Genomic DNA, 7,253 nt, shown 5'->3' on the forward strand with positions numbered 1-7,253 from the left:
GGGAAACAAGAAGAGAAAACTCAAGAAAATATGCAAAAATAAATAATATTGTGTCACCCCCTTATGTAATATTTCTACAAGTTCTTTTCTTGCATTGGGACTACAGAAAGATTGATAAAAACCTTGAGGAATCAAACAACAAAAACAAAAAAAATCTTGATTAGTTGTAATGAGAGTATAATTTTTGAGGAGCAAACACAAAAAAAAACATGGAGTTAATGGTAATTGTTGACCAAGCTAATTCAGACATTATAATTATATGAACGAATGAAAAATATTCTTTTTATTTATTTTTACTTGACATGTTTCACCTTTCTAGAATAAAATAACATAAACTTTGATTAATGTTTTAAGATATATCTTTTTTATTACATTAATATGAGAAGAATTGCAACTTATAGTGTATTTCAAATATTTTTGAAGAGCTAAATTTAAAATAATTAAATTAACTTAATTTAATTTGATTCGAAGTAAAATGTGATAAGTAAACGGGAAGGGGAGTATAATTTTTGAGTTTGCTTTATATGAGGAACAAATAAGGGTCCATTTTAAGAAATTATTTGTTTAATAAAAGAACTTTTTTTGCAATTATTTTTTGGTGAGGTGAGAAAAGTAAGGCAAATGGGGACAATTGAGCATATTTCTTTATTATCTTCCTTTTTCGTCAATTCAATCCAAATCCATACACAAACGGTTATGAAATCCTACCTTTCTTGGAATTTTGCTTAGTACAATTATTCTAGTAAATTAAATTGGGAAAAATAGTGAAACACTTTATTTGAGGTAATTAATGATGTGACACTCAAAAGAAAAAATGTTTCTAAAGTTTCTTGGATTTTTAAGTGAAGTATTAGTAGTAAACCTTCATTTGTACTTCATTAGTTACAAGTTGTCTATGAACTAAACCATTTCATAAAAATGGTCAATGCAAGAAAGGGTAATTTTGGAATGATAAAGTCCAATTTTCAAGGCAAGGCTTCTTAGATGGATTTATATTATGTATAATACTAGAGTCAATGACAAAAACAAAATTTTTATTTAAAAAGTATTAAATATTCAAGATTGTAGGTGTATAATGACTGAAAATCCTATTAAATGAAGGATTAAATAATACTATAACTAATACATATACATAAAAAAAAAAAAATATAAAAATATAAAAAAGGTAGGGTAAGACATAATGTATAATTACCCCACAAAGATATACTCTAGTCTAGGGGTTAGATGGGTAAACAATCAATTACTAGTATTATAATTAAGTATCTTATTACTTTAATAAAAACAAAGCAATTGGAGAGGGCCACAAGAGGGGAGTGACATAGTACTAGGAAGTATATATATATATGAGAAAAAGAGTGTGAATTAATTAGAAAATCATTCTTTTTTACATAATTAATTTAAGTAGATATAGCTGTTGTTGTCATGATTGTTGTGCATTATTTGGTAGTAGGACTTAGCAACTTAGTAATAATTATTATTAGTAGTAGTATTAAAGAGAACAATTAAGCACTATTTAGGAATATATGCAATGATTACCACTAGGACATATGCTAAAATGACACTTTTTTTAGAAGATGCAAAACTAGCCTATAAATGGTGATTATCAAAGAATATGATGAGATTGATGGTATCTTTTCACTTTTAATTAATTAAATGTCGTAATTTTTAATACTAAAAATAAAAATAAAAAATTTATATGAGTGTTGAAAAAATCATGCAATTGAACTTGTGATATTATACTAGGTTTTAGGCAAATTGAATGTTCATAATGATAATCATATAATTTGACATAAAAAAAAAATATGTATATCAATTTTTGTATCATTTCTAAAATTCAAAGCAAAATCTTACATCAAAATAAATTTTTATTAGGTTAAGTGTTTTTCTTTGTGATTTGATTACAACAAACAATAACATATCAAGTCTGATTTCATAAATGAACTGTGAGAAAGTTAAAAATGTTACATAAATCTTATTTTTATGATCTTGAGTAAAGTAAATACGTTATTTTTGATAAGATATTCCGCTCAAAATATTCCTATCTTTAAGTAAAGTAAATAAGTTATTTTGATAAAATAAAGAAACTAAAATGGAACACGAGGGAGAGCAAGGAGGGAGGTCAAAAGAGTGGGTTAAAAAGGACACCATTATCCCAAAAAGCAACCGTCTTTTCCCCACTTTTGTGTCATTGAAGCCAATATTGGAAGTAATACTATAGATACAAAACTATACTTCAATTATACATTATTTTTTTGAGTAAATAAAAAATCGAGAAAGAAAAGATTGGATTACAATATAAAATTTTATTAGTTATTATTAATGTTAGACATCAATCTAATATTTAAATGATAGCATAAAAAGGGATAATTACATAAATAGACCATTATATTTTATAACTAGTGCTGAGATAAAATTTATTTTCATCAATAAAATTCATCATGCAAAATACTCTATAATATTTTTTAACCAGTTCATCATTAAAAAAAAATTGATGAAGAGGTTCATTTGAACCCCCTTTCTCCCCTCTAATTTGCTCCGACCCTAAAAACTTGAGTGTAGGAGTAGAAAATCATAATGTGAACAATTAAACCCGGTAGACAACTAACTAAGCTATTAATTAAGATTTCTTACACTTATCGGATAATTATAAGAAAAATTCTTGATAAATATTAATTAATTTAATATACTAAAAGTAATTTTATAATTTGAGTGTAAATAAGTTAAATAAAAAAAAAAGCCTCGAGATTGTACTTTGGCTCTAGCCATATAATACGTGCATTAATGTTGACCATTGCATGCTTCCTTCATGATCTTGTACATTAAATCACTCTTGCATTTGATCCTACCCCCTACATAAATAACCTACTATCAATGGTGTAGCCGACGGGTTGAACATTATTCGTCGAAAAATTATAATACACGAAGCGAACATGTAACAACAATAACATATTTAGTGAAATTTCATAAGTGATGTTTGAAAAAGGTGAAATACACATAGACTTTACCACTATCAACTTGTTCCGACTTAATAACAAAATCATTAACTTCATCATCGACTTTTCTTTATTCATCGTTGTTTTGAAGAAAATACGATATTATTTTGTCCAATTTTAAATGAATCAAGAAAACCGTTTGTTACGATATAAATAATTATTATCGAATTTATATTTCCATGCAAGGGAGATTGAAGTTGAATCTATGCTATTTTTCATATTTTCCCAAATTTCTTTAAGTACAGGCGGGATTTTAATTTAATAAATATTTTAATATAAAGTTAAGCAAAAAAATTAATCTATGACAGATGGAATACAATATCTTTATTTTTAAATATTTTTTACCTTCTAGAAAATGTGATCCACCAGAAATTACGCAACTTGCAAATTCCAATGCTATTTAAGTAATGATTTGTTATTTTGTTTTGATATACAGTAGTAAAAGTCAAGAAAATATTTGAATTTAAATTATTTTTCTCATTTCCCTAGAAAAAAAAAAGAGAAGAAGAAAACAAAATTACTTTCTGGGAGTGACAAAATACTAGTCATAAGTTGGTTTTAAGTAAATCCAAAATTATTTACGTATAGTATAATAGGACAAGCCAAAAGCAACATTAGTTTTTTTAAATCTCTAATTATATTATTTATTTTTTTGTATTTTTGAATTGCATGCATTTTATACTCGATATTTGTGAAAATATTTGTCATTATTATTCATGCAATTTAAACCTGGTCTGCAGTGTATTTATTGAATTTGTAAGTATTATTTTTCACGGGGTTTCCCTTGCTCTTATTTTATTTGTATTTGTGGGATATGTTATTATTGCATTATTGACATATTCGATATATAATTTTGGTATATAAATGTTATTCTCTTTATCTTAATTTTTGTTACACATTTTTAAATTTCGAGATTCAAACAAATTTATCTTTGATCGTAAGTTTTTCTTATATTTTTTAAATATTTTCGATTGTCAATTATTGTGACTAATAGTACATTTTTATGTAATTTACAAATAGATAAATTTCATTTTAAATTTTTTAAAGATTTCATAAACAAATTTTCGAATAAATTTAAATTATTTAACTCTAAAAATACAAAATATATCACACATATTATAACCAAATGATTAATTATTTAGATACAAAAAGAAACAGCTAATAGTTAATATGTAAAACTTGAAAAAAATATTAATTCAAATATATTTTTAATCATTATATCTAAATTTTAAGTAAAGATGGCTAAAGCATAACAAAAAGGCACTCTGCTTTATGAAGGAGTTGAACTGTAACATTTATATTTTACTTATCAATTTTAAATTTCATACTCTTTTAAAAACTAATGATTATTATGAATATTTATCATAATACTTTAATTGATATATAATTTTACGTTTCAAGAAATAATTTAAAAAATAAATAATTAATATTGAAATCAAAATAAAAAATAATCATTATATTTTCTTGATATATCAAAAGTGATGAGTAAAATTGAAGAGAAATAGTATATGACACTAATTTTACCACTCATAATAAATTGAATATTTTCTCTTTTTTTCTGAAAAATTATTTCTGTTTGCCCTTGATAAGTCCAAATACAATTTTAAGTTTGTATTTGAAAACCAGCCAAAACCTTATTTTCTCTTTCACTGTTTTTATTTTTTATTTTTTTTAATCAAAGAATAACTTCATTTAAATTATAATTCATGTTCAAATAATATTTTATATTTTATATTTTATAAAAAAAAATATTTAAATTCTAAATTAACTGAAAAAACTATGGCAAAACACAACTTGTCAACTCCAATTTTAAAATTTGTAATTTTTTAAATTTTCATGGTCAAATAATAAACTACCAAAAGTGTAAAATGTAAGCATAGATTTCGAAATGATTCATGCTAAGAAGACTTGTTTTTTTAAAAAAAACTAGAAATGCTATAAAAATCCCTTTAACATTAACCAAAACCAAAAAAAACATACAGTGAATTATTATATTATAAGGTAAAAAAGGGGGACAAGAATTCTACAAAATGAGTTTCCCTAGGAATAGAAAAAAGATAATGCAATTTCACCTAGTCCTTCGTGTGGCTTTGCTGATGTTGGGCAAGTACACTTTTTTTTAGGAACACTAAAAAGGGAAATTAAATTAAATTGAATTCATTCCCATAAATATACCAAAAATAATATATATTCAGAGTGAGAGATCTAATAAGAATGATGCATATATACTATTATATTTATAGAAAAACAAATTTGATCATTATTGAAAATAAAGGTTTTTTTAATATTGTGAATCAGTGAAAATTTATGCTATAAAATATGATTTTTTCACTCACTTTCTATCACTAAATTAATGAAATAAATACATAGCGAAAAATAGATTCTAACTAAAATAGTGAAAAATTTCCTAATATTTCTATATGAAAACATTGCTGTTTTTTACTTTTCCCACTGATCAATTCTGTATGAGAATGATCGCTGAACATTTTTTCGAAGAATATAGTGATATTTTAATAGTGGATATACCCTCGACCCAAGAAACACATAAATAAATAATAAAATATAATAGTTAAGAATTATGGTATTCTTTTATCCTAAACCTGAAATTTCAGGTTTGCTCAATCATGAGCGAAGTTGGGGTTTCACCCTCTTCATTGAAAAGTATATCATATGTACAAAATTAGATTATATTTTAAATCTATATATATAAAATATAATAATAGGCGTTGTCATTCACCTTTTCTTTTTCTTTTTTTAATAGTTTGAGGAAATTAGATCAAATTTAAAGAAGCTTTTAGCTAGCTAGCATTGAGAGTGACCCTTCAATTTAAATGGTGGGGGTAAAAATGGGCACTAAAATCTGTGATTTTGTCAAATTAGTGGGTGCAAAAATAAACGTATGTTATGTGTGGACAAAGTGACAAACAAAAACCCACTATCCAAACAGTAAGAAAACAATCAATCAGACAAAAAATATAAGAAATTAAATGGTTATTTAAGTAAAAAAGATAAAGGGTTGCACACCTAGATATTATCTAATATAAGAGTCTGGAGATTGCGGATTAGGGTAGAAAATTAGTTGGTGATTGAGCATTGTTATTATTCTCTTTTCTTTTGTTGGGTAGTACTCTCCATTTCACGTTATTTTGTATTTTTTTAGTGTTGTTATTGCTCCCATCTGTATCCCATTTTCAATTGTTTTGTATGTTTTATTTAAGCTGAAAGTTCATTGAAAATATCCTTTATCTCTTTTAGGTACGGGTTAGATCAATGTACATGTTACTCTCTAATCTCCTCACAGCCTACTTATAAAATTACACTAGATATATTGTTGTTTGCATGGAGTTTGGCTCAATTGTGAGAGTGCATCCCCTGATTTGTAGGCTAGGTATATTTTTTTTATTTTCCCTATTTTTTTTGGTGTGTGATATCTATTTAGTAAATGTATTTATATTTTGCAGTTTCTAGCTTATCAAACTAAATAAATAAAAAGGTTATTTAAGCAAATAAAAATAATGGATTATATAAAACATTAGGTGATAGTGAATAAAGGGATGTCAGCAAAGGCAAAAAGGGAAATTATTCCAATTATTTTTCTCCTCTTTTCACCTACTCTTTTGACCATACAATTTCAAGTGGGGAATGATAAAAATTAAAGGGAACATGTATCAAATCCTTTGGATCACTCAATCACATAATAATATGTGACATCCTTTTAAAAGAAAATAATAATAAAGAATGTATGAAAATTAAAACACCTTTAAAACATGACTCTTTTGGTTAATCTTAAATCTAACTTTGCATTTAAAATATTGTTCTTGATTGGGTTTTACTAGAAACCAACCTGGATTTGTGTGAGCTACTTGTTTAGCTTAGATTCTGACCGACCACCGAAAAAATAAAGTTTTGTAGACTCGATCAAGTCACTTATAAAATGCTTGATATGTACTAGTGTTCATCAACTTTGTCTCAATACTAAGCTAATTGAAGTCGATTATACGAAACCTCTATATTGATCAACATTCAAACAAATCATAATAAACAGTGACAAAGTCGGGATTTTTTGTTTATAGATTCTGGAACACAATTCTTTCTACTTACTGGATTCTGGATAGATAATTTTCACATATTAAATAAATATTTTAACACAAATACAAGACTTGGTCAAAGTTACTAAGTTTTGCTGAATCCTTAACCATCATTATGGCTCCACCCCTAGTTTTATTATGCTAGCTGTTCCTCTACTTCAAAACATGTTAT

The sequence above is a fragment of the Solanum verrucosum genome, unplaced genomic scaffold (genome assembly GCF_900185275.1).
Source record: "Solanum verrucosum unplaced genomic scaffold, falcon-dt-bn FXZP01000022.1, whole genome shotgun sequence".
Lineage (NCBI taxonomy): Eukaryota > Viridiplantae > Streptophyta > Magnoliopsida > Solanales > Solanaceae > Solanum > Solanum verrucosum.